General features: G+C 38.2%; 1 long non-coding RNA gene across 1 annotated transcript; it reads left to right on the plus strand.

The window, feature by feature from the left end:
• The first annotated feature begins 13,831 nt into the window (after nt 1–13,831).
• LOC113337414 lies at nt 13,832–15,962 on the plus strand. The gene is made up of 2 exons (XR_003354224.1): nt 13,832–14,024; nt 15,363–15,962. It is a non-coding gene; the product is annotated as an uncharacterized LOC113337414 (long non-coding RNA).
• The last annotated feature ends 661 nt before the right edge of the window (nt 15,963–16,623 follow it).

Here is a 16,623-nt window from a genome sequence, read left to right on the forward strand (position 1 = left end):
ACTGTCAAGAAGTGGAATGCTAGGTTAGAGCTTTGAAGCACTGATTTGATTGAGCAATGGGAGAAATTAGTGCTCATAGCAAGCTAATTCTCTTTCCATTCCATTTGTATGCTTAGGATGCACTGATTTGATTGAGCAATGGGAGAAATTAGTGCTCATAGCAAGCTAATTCTCTTTCCATTCCATTTGTATGCCTAGAGCCACTGCCTTGGCCTTGCATTGTCATCACTGTTAGCTTCACCATCTTCCCTGCCCTTGGATTAGGCCTTGGTTCCATTGTTCATTGCTTGTAGTTTCCCTTGCTTTTGTGCTGTCTGTCACCTTCCATTGTTTCCTGTTAACTGCCTTTGTGCCTCATTGCCACTGTTACCTTGGCTTAGTGCCACCATTACTTCACTGCCATCTCTTCTTTTCTCCTTGTTCTGCTGCTGCTATTACTTGCATTGCCTGTGCTGCTGCTGCTGCTTTCTTTTTCTTGCTACTGCTGCTGCAACCCTGTTGCTGCTGCTGTTTTCTCCAGCTGTGCTACTGCAGATGTCTGCTTTCCTTCCTCTTTGCACTGCTGCTGCTGCTTCCTCTTCAAAGCCTAGCTCAAGCTAAAGGCTCAAGGCCCAGATCATCATTAAGGTCTAAGGCCCAATTCACTGTTACATTGAGCCCAATTCACTGTGAAAGCCCAGCTCAACCCAAGGCTCAAAGCCTAGTGCACTGAAAGCCCAACCGATTCCAAGGGTATTCATAACCCATTAGCACTCAAAAGCCCATTGATTATTCATAGCCCAATAGCAATTTAGAAACCTAAAATAGCTAGAAATTCCAAACACACCCAGTCTCTGTGGATCGACCCGTACTTGCACGAGCTACAACCGACGACCGTGCACTTGCGGTATTACTGTAGGCCCGTTTCATTTCGCTTAATTTTCACACACTTCCGGGCCCACCACCTATATCCAACTTTTTATGGAACATCCTTCGAAGGTTGAAGCAATCAATCGTTGGATGTTGTACCCTGCGGTGGTAGTGACAATACCTGGCGTCATTTGTGTCAACAGCGCTGGGGTCTGTCTTTGTTGGCGGCAGTTGGATTTCTCTGTTTGCTATCCATTGTTCCAATAATCCCACAATTATTTCCTTGCTATAGGGAAGGGGTGGTGGAAGCGTATGTGTTCCTCAACCCTCTCGGCTGTTATTTGCACGGGTATTTCAGGGTACGGTTTATGCGGTATTCACCGAGTTTCGCCAGATGTAGACTGAGCTCGACTCCTCAATGCAGTCAGCGATCCTTGCATCCGCTTCTTTTAACTCCACAAAACTGGGGAAGAGAAAGTTGACCAGGCTTTTCTTAAAGGATGGGGTCATCCCTCGTACGCAAATCTCCACTAGCGCTTCTTCCCTGATGTCCTCATGGCAATCAAGGGTGAGCAGGCGAAACCTGGCGATGCATTTTCCTATCTCCTCGCCTGAGCGTTGATTGCACTTACTCAGGTCTATTGTTGTGACTTTCCTGTTTGCTGAGTAGAATTTTCTGAGGAAGAGCGTGGACATGGTTGACCACGAGCTGATGCTTCGTGACTTTAGGTTATCATACCAAGTGAATGTTTTATCAGTTAGGTACTCTGGGAACTCTCTTACGCGTAGTTTCCCATCAGTTGCACGATCATTCATAGCGGATTAAAATCTGTTGAGATGCTCTCTTGCGTTAACTTGACCATTATAGATCTTGAATTTGGGTGAAATGTAGTCCTCCGGGTATTGATATTCTGTTATTCCAGAGGAATAAGGACTCGCAATGAAGTTGTAATTGTCTTGCTTTACAACTTTGTAATTCGTTTCTAAGTATCTTGACATCGCCTCCTGCATCATTTCTACGGTTTCTTCTTATTCCTCCTATGCGTTCTCCATTATTTATTTGGCGCTCTTTTCGGCATTGGATGCCTTCATGGGTCTTCTTAGATTTTGTTCCCTGCGTATATGACCTTCTATTTCCTTTTGTATCTTCTTGAGGGAAGGCTGGGTGGGTGGAGCTTCCTCAGTTTTCTGTTGTTCATCTTCTTCACGTGTGGTGCCTGGTTTTGTCACTTGTGTGATCGGGTCTGTTACTATCCCTACCCTCTCGCCTTCTTGATTGAGCGAGGGAACGTTTGGGCTCTCTGTCGCGCCTGAGTTAGCGCCTTATATGTGTGTCATGGTGAACTAGGCACGAGTCTCCGACTGTGGTCGCCAAATGTTAATACCCGATTTCTGGTTAGGTTCTAACCGTCCTAGCTAGTCAAGTGACCTCACCTTTTCTAAGAATAGTAAGAGAGAGAGTTGTCTTTCCATTGTACCTTGTCTTTATTTATATAACCTTTCCAAAAGCCCCTTCCTTTTATAACATCATGACGCGTGTCCTAAACTTCTTTAATTACTACTAATGTCATTCCTTCTCTAACGGAACCTCCTTCTTTCCTATTAATTCCTCCCTTGTCCTTTCCATCTAATAGACACTTTCTTGGTGGACTTGGGCTCTATCACCTAAGTCCCCATGTCTTATGTTGGACTTGCCTCCTCTTTGAGGGAACACTAACCCGGATAAAGGGGTGATATTTTTCATGTATCAACAACTATTACTTGGGATCTTTGTGAGGATAAGACTTTGTAACTCAATCCAAACTTTTTAATTTGCGCATTCCATTTTTCGATACTTCCCACCCTTTTTAGAGGATTTTAACACAGACTCTACGGGTGTTTTGGTGAGGACCTTGATTTTGTGCGCGTGGAAATAGATGCGAAGTTTTTGGGTCGCATAGACTAACGCAAGGAGGAGTTTCTCTATCTTAGTGTAATTTCGTTCAGCTGAGCTAAAAGTTTTATTGATGTAATAAGAAGTAAGAAAAAACTAATGCAAAAACAAGACAAACTGAGGCAGAAATTCACCGGAAAAGCAACTCAGCAGCAGCATATCACGATCTACCACCAAGAACATAAAATCTGAAGAATACGATCAAACCCCAGAAACAAACAAAGAATAAAACAAAGATGAAAGATGAAAATATTTCTCTCTTTCCCTAATATTTATACAGGCAAGGTAATAAAGAAGCATCATCGGGAATTGACAACACATGCAATAATTGTGCGGAAATCACGGAGATACATTGAATGAAGAAGATTGACCAAGGATTCTCGCATTATTCCACTTGCATAAGATTAACGCGAGAAGAGGCAAAATATAGGGGAGAAATATCGCACAAGAGTAAACCCTTAACCTCGCCCCAACTAGGAAAAACATCAACACAGCAAGGAAGGAAAGCAGGCGAAGAGTAATTATGCGCTAATAAGGAAGTGCGCGAAGAATAGCCCTACGACAAGAAAAACACGACATTCACCAAGAGGAGCATGAAGTAGCGACGCGAAAGATAACGACGTTCCCCCAAAGCCTGGCTAGTAAGACAGAGTAAACAGAGATCAGTAGGCATAGACTTAGCATGTGAACATTGTTTTATTTTACCATGATATTTGGCTATATAAGGATACAAATGATGAAGAGAGATGGCAGGTTGAAAATAATTCAGTCAAGAAACAAGAGTTGAAACCATTTCTAGAAGTGAGTCATTAGAGTTAGATTCAAAGTGATCATCTTCATTGTAATATGTATGAATACTCGTTATATCAATAAGAACATCATACTTTCAATATAAACCTTTTGTGAAGATCATATCTAGTGTCAAGGGGTGATAATATCATTAATGTTTGAATTCATCTTCATAACGTAGACTTAGTGTTCTTATCATTTCATCGGTGTAGTTGTGGTATTTTTTGCAACTACAATCTTGTTTGCATTAGTATCTGCTTAGTATATTGTTTCATTTATTAGCTGTAATTTGATTTCTTCAATGGAGACATTATCTTGCTTGCAATTGTACTTCAAATGTTTTCCAAGTGATGCAATTTTTTGGTGTTGTAATGTAATAAGATGTTGTAAAGATGTATTTGATGTTTTTGCTTGGCCATAAATATTGTCTTGATTCTCCTGCTAAATTTACATTGGATTGAGATATTATAATTAATATAGGCGTTGATTAACAAATTGAGAGCTTTGTTGTTGAGACTTGAGATTAGTAACTCCAACTTAATACAGTGGCATAAGACCATAAATCGGCGTTGTTTTTGAAGTTATGATAAGGAACTCTATATTTTCAGTACTACTAATTTGTTTTATCGGCTAGGTTTACTGGACATGAATATATTTTTTTCTCTTTGTAAGTGTACTTTCTTCCGTATGCTTTTGTGCAAGATATCTTGTATTTACATTATTGAAAACACTATTTGAAATATTTCTACATTGAAGGAAGTGTGGACTTCATCTTTGGAAATAGCACTGGTCTTTTAGAACATTGCCATATTCACTACAAATCACAAGGATACATTACAGCACAGGGTAGGAAATCTGCTGACGAACCCACATGTTATGTTTTCCTTAGGTATGATTCTTTTTAATACCTTCGTGGATGTAAGTGTTCCACTTATGATGGACGCATTTCTTCTTTTGTTTAACCATGGACGCATCTGAGAATTGTTCCATATGCCCATTGTCACCAATTAAAGTTAGAAAATCTTGTTAGATGTTTTCTATTAAAGGTTAAAGATGAGTTTGACCAAAAAAAATGTTTTTTTGTTTTACCATATATCCAACAGAAGCTCCCTCTCTAAATTTGTAACTTCTCCCATACATTGTCATTTGTTTGTCGCCCTCAAAGGTGTCCATTGTATGTCTATAGATTGTTAGCTCTCTTGTTTGGATCATTATTATGTCCTTTAGACATTGTAAAGTTGTGTTCATCTTCTCCTCTGCTGCTTTTGTGTGTGCGGGTATGTGCTTAGTGTAGTTGCAGGAAATCCTACAACCATACCCTTAATGAAATCTATAAAAGAACTCAAATAATCATCATAAAATTCATAATAACATTCATTGGATCTTTAATTTGGATACAAAATAACAAGAAAACTCTAACTTGCAGAGTAAACAATCTTTCTCTCTCCTAAATTCCTTTTCTAAACTCTCCAAAAAGATCCCCCCTAATACAAGGTCGCTCGGTCCCTTATATAGAGATTTACATAGTGGATGACAGCTAATAAAGCCCTTATTTTCAGATATAGCACGCTCACATTGACTCTTTTCGCACGTTCTTTACAATATCACATGGTTCTTCACACTTTTCTCATGACTAAGCTGACGTCATCTGCTGTGTCATTCTGGATGTATTGTATGCGGTTGTCTTCGCTCAATCCTAATGGTCGTTATTTCGCATGTCTAATAGGTGTGCGGTATTTTACTCCTACATTTTGCCTCTTGACATATTGTTCTTTTGACAAAGGGAGCGATATGAGAAATTCCAATTTACTTTGCCGCACCCGTTCACCTTTTCGTATTCTTTCTTGCCGACATATTTCCTTAATTTAAACATGTCAACTTACGCGTGTCTTTTTATCCACTCGTTATTTGACACGTCTCTTGTAACCGCTTCTTCCTATCTATTCATTTTCAATCATCACATTAATGGGGTTAATATCTTGGGAATTGGGAGTAAATATTTTATTTATTCTCGGTATTCTTCTTTCTTCTTTCTTTTTACCCTTTCTTCCCCCTCTCTACAACTATTTTTCTTCTGCTGCTATTTTTCTGATTTCGTTGTTATTTTTCTGATTCAACCTTAAAATTAATCACAATCTTACCCTTTTCTCCTTATCTCTTCATCTTCATGCTTTACTTCTCGTATTTTGATCATTACCCTGATTTTGATCTATTTGATCATCTTTGAATATCGTATCTTCATCATCCCTCATTCCCATACTAAAAAATGTCTCATGCTGGTTGGAAAAACAACAGAGAATTATATAGGATTCAAGAGGAGCTCAAAAATAAGGGTTTTGCATTATCTGTTCCTCCCAATTCGAAATCCACTTCTACTCTTAATCCTAGATGGTTCTCGCTTGATCACTGGAATGACCAAAAGATCATCATTTCAGTTGGGAAAACCCTGACGGTGTTCCCATTCCTCTTTACAATCCTCATATACCTTTTATATATAGGATCCTTTCTGATGCGGGATTCTCGCGTTCAATCTATCAACTGAGCGGTGATTGCATCAGAATTATGGTAGATTACGCTCGTCGTGCGGCTGGATTAGAATCCCTCTACCCCCAAAAGGCTAGGAAAGATGAGTATGCATATTTAGAGATCAATCCTGAAGAGTATACGGTTGAGAATTTATTTGCTAGCTATGATATTATTATCGTAAAGAATGAGTCATATCGTTGGGGCTTTCGTTTGCAAAGGAAGGACGACATTGCAAAAGAGAATAGAATCATGCGAGATACCAACAATGCCACACGATATTCAAAGGATGATCGCTGGAATGTCTTGCCCCTCATCCTAAAAGGACCTTATATTTCTGGTGATGATGCTAACAGATCAATTAATCCTCTCCCTGGGGGTTTTCCCGCTTACAATCTTTGGGAAATCAAATGGATAAAGAGAGGATATGTTGTATGTTATTCATAACTTCGCTTGTTTACTTTTTCATATTCACCTTATTTTTTCTTTGTTAATCTTTAATGAATTTCAGATTGCCAAGTTGAAGAAGGACCTATAGGAGACAGAGCACGTTGGAAGCGCTACGTTCGATCACTGACGATGTAAGAAATACCTTCTCTCATCTTTTAGCAATATTATTTCCTCTGTTTCTTACCTTCGTGTGTGTGCAAAGGTTGACGCTGGAGAAGTTGGTGATTCTAGCGAAGCTATAGGTGTTAAAGATAAAGGTGTAGTTCGCACCAAGAATACTGCTTCTAAAACCTCTTCCAAGAATCCTTCAAAGAAGCAGAAATCACCTTCTCCCTCTTCTTCAAGTTCTCACTCTAGTGATGATGATAACAATCTTCTCGCTGAAGATCCCTTAATCAAATCTTCAATGGATCAACTATCTGGTATGTTCTCAGATTCTACGTATGTTGTCGGAGATGATTCCTTAATTCTCACATGTAATACCCTTGCGAAAATATTGGATGCACCCACTTTGGATGACGATTCTGTTCGCGGAGCTTCCTTAGATCTGAGTCCAAGTTTTCAATACTCACTTGGCTCTATGGTAATTTTTTATGCCTACGCACCCTCTTTGATAATGTTTTTATGTTGCATATCCTTATATTCATCTTTTATCTTCACAGGTGGCCCGCTCGTCGTTTGTAGTTTCTTCAGATTATCGGAGAAAACTTTGCAAGCTTGAAGCTGAAAATATCAAACTCAAGGCCCAGATTTCCACTCATGAGGATGATACGTCTGACCTCCGCAAGAAGAACAATCAATTAGAATCTGACGTTATTTAACTGGTGCGGTGATCTAGGATGTGTCTATTTGTTTCGATTATTTTTTCTTACCTCATCTTAATGTACCTTATTTCGTTGCCTCAACTATATTCTGTTTTAATGCATCACATCTTTGCATCTGTTGATTTCTTCTTGAGGGAAATACCCTTTCCATATGTGATTATATTCTCAATCTTAGTTGCTCTCTCATTATATCCTGGAACATAATGATTATTAATTTCTGTGGGGTTTTTCTCATGAGGTCTTATTGTGCCTTCCTAATTAAAGGTCTTATTCTTCCTTGTATATTATTTGTTTCTTTGCGACAAGATCGCAGGAGGCCTTTTCATGTTCGTGTAACGGCCCATTGATCTCGCCTTATCATCTTTTAGTATTATTACCTCTTCAGGTATTATTGACGCGCAAATACGACAAGCCTTAATACTCCCGTGAGTAAAAAGCCTCATGATATTTGCATTTTTTGACACAATTCAGCTCCCTAATGAAGGGTGTTGTCCTTATATCCCCTGATTTCCCCTTCAAGGAGGCTTACCCCTACCGGGTTAGGGTGGGATCCTCCCATCCAGTGATGCAACAACAAGTTGTTTTCGTGGCTTCTTATCCCTCCGCCGATATGGCTTATGGTTACAAGACCGCACCCTAAGTGGGGTTTCTTCAGACCGAGTGCATCATAGTCAAGACTTGTCAAGAGTGTCCAGGTACGCTCCAGACGCCCCAGGCACTCTTGACTCAACCGTGTACCTCGGCGCCTTGATCGAGTTTCTGCACTCTTTAGGAGAGACCTTATCACCTTAATCTTTCGATATAGGAGCCTCTCCTGGATGGGATTTTATTTCACCCCAAATCTCCATGACTCAAGCTCCAGGGTCGATGTAGCTTTCGCTTGATCCATGCTAACTAATTCTTCCCAGTTATGATGCGTGTTAGGTCTTATTATTGCATGTTATTGTATGCAAACTAGGGTACACTCCATAATTGGTTACCTAGCCTCCCTAATTGAAGTCGTTACTTCAGATGCCTTCTATTAAGGTCTTATTTTTTCCTTTTTCTGGTGTAATTTATCATCATAAGGAAAAGGTGTTTATCACATTCATATGTATGATTAATAGAATTCTGCTATCTTCTTTTCTTTTCTTATTCGCATCATTGACAATTGCGTTCTAGAAAATTTTATATCTGAGATTTTTTGCTTGCTTCTTTCTCCTTCTGCACTTCCTGAAGTTCGCGTATGTTATCCAATATATTGATTCGCAAGAGTTCCATTTCTTCTGTTGTGCGAGAACTTCCACAAAGACCATATCTCTTCAGATATATTTGACTCCATAACTCATTTGATGATGCTCCATTCTTCTCATCTGCCAACTCATATCTTCCATCCCCAACTACCTTTCTGATTTTGTAGGGTCCTTCCCATATGTTTTCCACATATCCTTTACCACTTTTCTGATAACGCGGTTTCTGCCTCAATATTAGATATTTTTCATTGAACTCGTGCATGTGCTCCTGTGCGTTTGTTATCGCCTTTGTTGAAGTCTTTCTTATTTCACCTTCCTTACTGACAACATCTACTATTAATCTTTCACCTCGCTGACTTTCTTGTATCTGTTGTTTCCAATTTCTTCTCTTGCTTGCACGTTCTTCACATTTGTCAACATTAATATCATGGCAGATTTTTCCTTCAATTAAATATCCTCTTACTACTCTAATACCTTGAGGGATCAGGAGCTTGATACATTGATGGAAAGTGGACGCCACTTCTAGAATACCATGTAACCATGGACTTCCGATCAAAGCATTACCATGGTCTTCCGAGCAAATCATTGATGTAAAAAAGGAAGGATGTTTAGAATGGGCAATGAACATCATCAATTTTCACAAACATGGAGGAATTTATCCAAAAATAAAACCTCAATTTTTAAAGAGTATGCAACAAGTTTTGCATAAAACAACATAATAATATTTATGAACATCTGAAAAATCCATAATGGGTTACTCAACTCGATAATGAGTTAATTTAAGCAAATTTTATTTTATGCATTTTATAAAATATAATGATAAATTATATGGCATTTACTTAATCATTATCATTATTGCAGTAAAAAATTTGCACTCAAACTAGAAAAATAAATAAAAATAACACTCATCAAGACGTAAAGTGATTCAGATCCATAATGTATGATCAAATAAAGATCATATCCTTCAGTATTCTCTTAAATCTGTGAACTTGAATCACTGTGGGAAAATTCTGTTCTAATATGTTTTAAGAAAAACAATATTACAAGCATTTGAAAAAAAAATGTGATCATGTCCAAAAGTGATTTGACATCACTGTGGTGATAGCCAATCAGCTAAAAAAATGACATTATCACATGATGTTGATAATTGCAAAACCTACACTTTACGGCTTGCAAATTCATGCTTATAATAACATTATGATTATATTGAGATATAACACTTTAGTATCACTGTGTTGATAACTAAAGAGTCTCATAATAATTTTAAGTATAATATCATAGAATCCAAAAAAAAAAACAATAATCTGAAAGAAACTATACTCTAACACACAAGCTCACAAACCATATCATAATTTACACACAAATTTAATAATGTCAATAATGGTTCCAATCATAAAACTTTATAATGAATTCAGTAAGAAATCATCTCATATTACACATTAGTTTTCATAAAGCAAGAGAATATTACTTAAATCACATTTTTTAATGAGGAACACTCCATAATTTGTTAACATTATCAACTGATTTAATTTTAATTATAAAATGGTTTGAATTATTTTATAATGTCCTGAAATAATTACTAATTACATGATATTGAACCAGAGGAAGACTTGATCTGTCTAAAAACTAGTTTAATTAATTTATGGTCCATTAAGAGTCAAGCTTTGTGACCCATTAACAAAACTTAACTTCAGATGACGCATATGTTTTAACATTCTCACCATTGAATTACACACCCAAATCAACTAACACAGCTAAGTTGGGTCACCACTCACCAATTATGTGCCAACGGTCATGCAGATAACCCAAAAGTTACAGCACTATCAATTATTCTTAATGCACAAAACATTAGTGGTGAATGGGACCCGCTAGGCGTTTTAGTACCCAAACAGAAGGTGCACCTCCATTCTCCAAGTTTCGACTTAACTAATCTTAATCTGACGATCCCTCTTGCAGCGTGCTAAGCATCAGGAGGGATGGGCAGGCGTGGATCCCTCATCCTCTCACACGATGCCGACCACGGTGCAGAGACTTCGGTGTATCTAATATTTTCCAATCTTAATAGAACTTATTAGAATTTGAAAAATCGAATGGGTGTATTTAACATTTTCCAATCTTAATAGAACTTATTAGAATTTGAAAAACGGAATGTGTCCCATTAATATCAAAACCTCTGTTTATATATCGAAAGGAATGACGAAACTTGAACGGGAAAGAACACTACCGGTTTGGTTCAGGGAGGGAACTGTACAGGAGCAGTTTTGGAATGAATCGGTTCCGGGTTATGGAATTGGTTCCGAGTAAGTTTATCCCAAACGTTACTCTCATGGTCCATTAACAAAACAAAAAGAAATAAAAAAGGAATTTGAATGATTGTTTGGGTTCTACTCAAAAATGGTGGTGGACTATTAAGTGATAAAATATCTACCCTATAATTATAAGGGGTATCCTAAAGTGTGGAAGTGACTAACCTAACATTAACCTATATATATTTAACCACCTCCTCCCATCACAACCGCCGCTCACCACCACCACCACCACCGACCACCTCGAACCACCACCACAGCCACCTCTATATATAATTTAATTTAAATCATTAACAAAACAAAATAAAAAGTATAACAAATCCACTAATTGCCATTCGTTTTTGGTTGAAAAAATTAGAAGTAATCATCAAAATTAGTTGAAAATGGAAGTTGCATAGAGAAATTCGGCTAAGAATTATCTGAATAACTTTGTCGAACTAGCCGAACTCAACTTTAATTGAGGTTTTTCTTTCAGAGAAAAGTTCTTGTTACGTCGCAATTTTTTTTACTAGCCGAACTTTTAGTTCGGTTACGTCGCAATTTTTTTCTCCTAACCGAACTTTTCTATGAAAACCTATATATTGAGTTCGGTTACGTCGCAAATTTTTTCATTTTATTTTCCCAGCCGAACTTTTATTTCGGTTACGTCGCAATTTTTTTCTCCTAACTGAACTTTTTTCTGAAAGAAAAAACTCCATTAAAGCTGAGTTCGGCTTTAAAAAATACGCTAACTAATTTTATTACCAAGGACAAGTTTGTTATTAAAAAAATATTAGATAAGGGTGACTCAAAATTACTTCAAATATCCACCCAAAAAATGAATAGTAGTCCCCCTCCATTTTTTAGTAGTGCCCAAAAAATCGTTCTAAAAAAATACCCTTACAGATCACAGGCCCAACCATTATTTTGGCTGCCTTTTCAATTTAACTTCCTCTGGAATCTAACGAAGGAACCCTAATTCTTATTATCCAATTCAAGCACCATGAAAAACAAGATTTTGCGTTGAAGGTTTTGATGTGACTATCAAGGGTACGTTATTCTATTAATACAGACACATCAAAGACAAACCATTCCTGCATATTACCAAGGGACGATCATGAGTTCTAAACGTAAGTTCTAGATGTCAACTATAAGATTTAATTTTATAAATACGTTATTTAGGATCATTGAACTTCATGATAATCACACGATAATTATATGTAAGAATAGTTTATACGGAATGCCTTCAGCGCTAATCCATTGTATGTTACCGATCATCTTTGGAGCAGCGGTAATTAGGGGTGTAAATAATACCTGAAATTACTATGCCTGTCTGTACCCGCTTGAGCTTGCCTGTACCAGAAGTAGCCAAATACCTGTTACGGCCCGTCGCGGGCTGCCTGTCCTGGCCTGAATCAATTTATTGGGCGGGCTGGGCCTTTGCAACTATTTATGATGCCGGCCCTGATACCCGGCCTGAAAACCTTGTTTATGCCATCAATAATTTAATATCCTCTTAAAAAGACTTAAACGTTACAATTTTATTATTGTCAATTGTGTATTTAGAAAAATAAAATATATAGTTGTTTTTACTTACAATTAACCTTTTCAAAACATTAATGGTAATATATTCACTTATTTAGAAAGTTTATTCTACTCTAATTAATTATTTATTATAGGCTAAAATAAGAAATTTGTTATTGTAATTTAAATATAAAATAATCCTATCACTTATGATATTAGAAAGAAAAAGATATTATATTAAAAATAAATAAATTTAATACCATCCATTTGAAAATTTAAACTTTTTTAACTGAAAAATATTTTCAAAATAGTGGCCTGTCCGGTCTTATCTGGCCTGCCCGTATAAAAAGCGTGCTTCGGGCGGATTTTGGGTAGGAAATTATCTACTTTTACCCGGCCTAGAACTTTGTGGATATGTTCTAAGCAAACCCTCACGAGACTTCACTCGTCCACTAGGGACACTTAGTGGTTCAAAAGGCTTGTTGCATTCGCTAAATGCAATCGAGAAACCAGCGACATTGGTATAGGTAGGATTTCCTTAGTTTCTGTTTTGCTTGAGGACAAGTAAAATTCAGGTTTAGGGGTATTTGATAGGTGTCAAATACTGCATTATTTCTGTATCATTTTATTGGCACTTATCCCATTTTGCATACCATAATTTCCCCTTTTGTAATGAATTATGTATTTTACTCTCCTCAAGGATAAATATTTTATATTATTTAATTTTGCATTTTTAGGTGATGAATAAAGATTAGATGAGTTGCGGAGCGGATAGCGTAAAGACACGGGAGAAAGCCGGCGGAAACTCTAGCGGAAAAGAAGTGAAGAATGTGGTATGGAAGAATCAAAGATGAAAATGGGCTTGGAAAGAGGAAGAATTTGTTCTTAAAGAAGAAGTGGGCTCAAGATTGTCTAAGCCCAAACCTATTTCCTTAAGCCAAACCCATTTCCTAAACCCAAAATCCAAACCCAAACCCGTTTCTTCCCTTCACCGTCAGATTGGATCCATTCCATCATGCAACGGTCGCTTCATCGTCGTGCATTGAACTTTGATGTCCCTGTCTAATACTATAGCACCTAGCTCCATCTTGGACCGTCAATTTTGATGTATAACACATCCAACGGTCGATTCATAAACATCTCCCCTAGCCGTTTGATTCTTCCCTTATCTTTTCATCCAACGTCTCTAACCATCAACACATCAAACTTTGATGAAGCCGCTCAAAACCTTAGCACCAAGGTTTATTACCACAAACCAAACAAGACCCTAACAAATTTCCATCGGGTTCTCCTTCTTCTCCCCCTTTCTTCTTCTCCACAGCAGAGCCTTCCCCTTCCATGTCCGCCACCACCTGCTCCACCCACTCCATCTGCCACCACCACCAGCTCAATACGAGCTCTCAAATCACTCAAAAACCCTAACCCACATCATTACTTCCCCTTTCACCAACTCTATGTCCTCCTAATCACTCAATTTCACGCCCCTCCCATGTCAGGAACCCTAGAGGTGAAATTGACAAATTAGGTGAAATAGAGTTGCAATTGGAGGCCTGGATAGCATCAGGAGAACAATTAGAGGCGTGGGTCGAAGTCATAAGCAATCATCAGTGATTAGGTAAAACTAATTCCAATTTTTTATGAAACCCTAATTTTTCTGATATTGGGGATAATTGGGGGAAATTGATTGTACGTCTAATTAGAAGCATGGGTCGTGTATTAGGGTTGTTATCAGTAGGTTAGGTGAGTCAATTTTGAGTTTAATTGTATTCTTACAAAAACCTAATTTCACTGTTTTGGGGATTTTGGGGATTTCTCTTGTAAACTATAAATTGGGTTCTTGGGGTGTTGTAAGAACTATGCCTGGATTAACCGGAGCATCAGTAGAATAGTTTTAGGTTGATTTTTGAATTCATTTTTTAATTTCATGCCCTGTTTATGTTTTAATGTTCATGATTCTTGTTTTAGTATAATTTTCTTGTTTCACTGTTGTTTATCATGTTATTTATCTTGTTTTAATGTTCAGTAAAATTCCATAGTTCACTGTTAGTTTAGGTCTGCAATTTCATGAATGTTTTGATTCCCATTTTCATTCACTGTTATATCTTTATCATGTTTTAATTCCATCACTAAGGAAGAAATGAAACCCCTGATGATTATAACCTACTTGTTTGATTAATCCTTCTCCATGAGATGTTATTGAAAAAGCAAGATTAATCTCAGAATTCACATCAATTTACTTTCACCTTGTATGTCATGCATCCTTGGTAGTTTGATCAATCCTTTGATGTGTATTCAAGCTTAGTAAACTGAATTAGGACAATTTGTGATCACTTATGCCTTAAACAGATAAGTAATACTAGGAATTGGCACTTATAATTCAACCTTTGACTGGTTGTACTGTGGCAAGACAACCAATACTTTGGTTTGATAGATTGTAGCTTGAGATTAAACTAGGAAGTTATAGGCATCTAGGTGGTGGAATTGAAGCCTTAGTTCTCATCCTGTTAGTTAGTTTAGGCACTGTCACTTAGCTTAGAGAATTCATTAGGAAAAGTTAGGAAATTTAGAGGAAAACAGCAAAGTCTCCCTCCGAGTCCCCGAGGACATTACCCTTTCTTACCTTCACTTTCTACAACTTCCCTGTGCACTTGCAGGCTAGTTTTAGGTCTTCTTTCATCCCTATCAAGTTTTTGGCGCCGCTGCCGGGGACTCGGTAGCGGCGCTGTGTTGTTTTTTTCGTTCATTCTTGCTGTCTTGCTATCTTGCATTCCATTCTTAGTCTTGCTGTTCATCATTGCATATCTTACATTGTAACTCAGTCTTGCATAATTATCTCCTCATTGCTGTTGCATCCCTGCATCATACTTTGCATGTTACATCTTGCATTTTTCTTCTTTCTCTTGCATTTTACTTCTTTCTCTTGCACTTGATTGTTGCTACTTCTTCTTTGCAGCTTTGCTGTGTAGCTGCATTGCTGTCACTCACTGTTGGTGAGTTCCTGGTGCAATTCCTGTGTTGTTGCTGCCTGGTGCTGTTGCCCTTGGTTGTTGGGCTGTAGCTGGTTCTATCCCTGGTGCTATCTTGCTGCTAATGCTACTAGGCCTTGCCTAACAAAGCTGCTGGGCTAGAAGAAGTAAGCTGCTGGGCTTTCTGGGCTTGTTGCTGTGAGCTTTTGGAGTTGAAATAAAAACCAAGCCCAACTGGGCTGTGAAGCTGTTGGATTGTTGCCAACTGGGCTGCTGCTTGTGGAACAGAAAATTGAACCAAGCCCAACTGGGCTTATGCAACCAACTAAAGGGGTAAAAAGCCCAACTGGGCTTCCCTCCAACAAGGTAAACCTAAACCCATGAGCCAAGCCCAACCGCGCCTCTCTTCTTTACTGTCTATGGGCTTGTATCTTTTGCACTGTGGGCTTGTATTTTAACTTACTTTTGGGCTTGTAATTTAAACTTTTTTGTGGGCTTGTAACTTTAATCTGAACTTTGTGCTTGTATTGAACTAAATTGGACTATGGACTATGGGCTTGTGATTTAAAGTGTAATGGGTTTGTAAACTGTTAGGCCTTGTTTAACTAAAACTTCTTAGGCTTAAACACTTCAAATTTCAAACTCTTCTGGGCCTCAAAACCAGAATTCCCAAGCCCAACAGTGGGCTACCAAAATCAAAATTTTACAACTCCTCCCAAACCTAGGGGTGTGCAACGGACGGTTGCGGATTAGGGGTCACCCGCAACCAAACCGTCAAAGCTGCGGATTTGAAAAATCAAATCGTGACCGGCCCAATCATCCGCGGATTGTGCGGTCCGGTTACGGATTAACCGCGGATTAGGGAAAAAAAAAAAACAAAAAAAAAGAGATCCGGGCCTGTCTTTGGCATCGTGTTTTTAGTTGGTAGTCGTTACTACCGTTGCGTAAAGCTTAGTGGAAGCTCATTTAAGGTTTTACTTTACTATTGAATTGAATTGGAAGCCTAGTGGAAGCCCATTTAAGCCTAGTGGAAGCCAATGCTATTGAATTGAGATCTGGGCCTGTCTTATGTTATAAGGTTTTACTTTACTAACTTACGGTGCGGGTAATCCGCGGTTTTCAATATTCAACCGCACCCAAACCGCTAAAACGTGCGGATTTGAGAATTCCACCCGTGTCCGGCCCATACGTTTTGCGGTTTGGGTGAAATCCGCAATTTTGCGGACGGATACGGGTCAAACCCAACAG

The sequence above is a fragment of the Papaver somniferum genome, unplaced genomic scaffold, assembly GCF_003573695.1.
Source record: "Papaver somniferum cultivar HN1 unplaced genomic scaffold, ASM357369v1 unplaced-scaffold_16, whole genome shotgun sequence".
In the NCBI taxonomy this organism is placed as follows: Eukaryota; Viridiplantae; Streptophyta; class Magnoliopsida; order Ranunculales; family Papaveraceae; genus Papaver; species Papaver somniferum.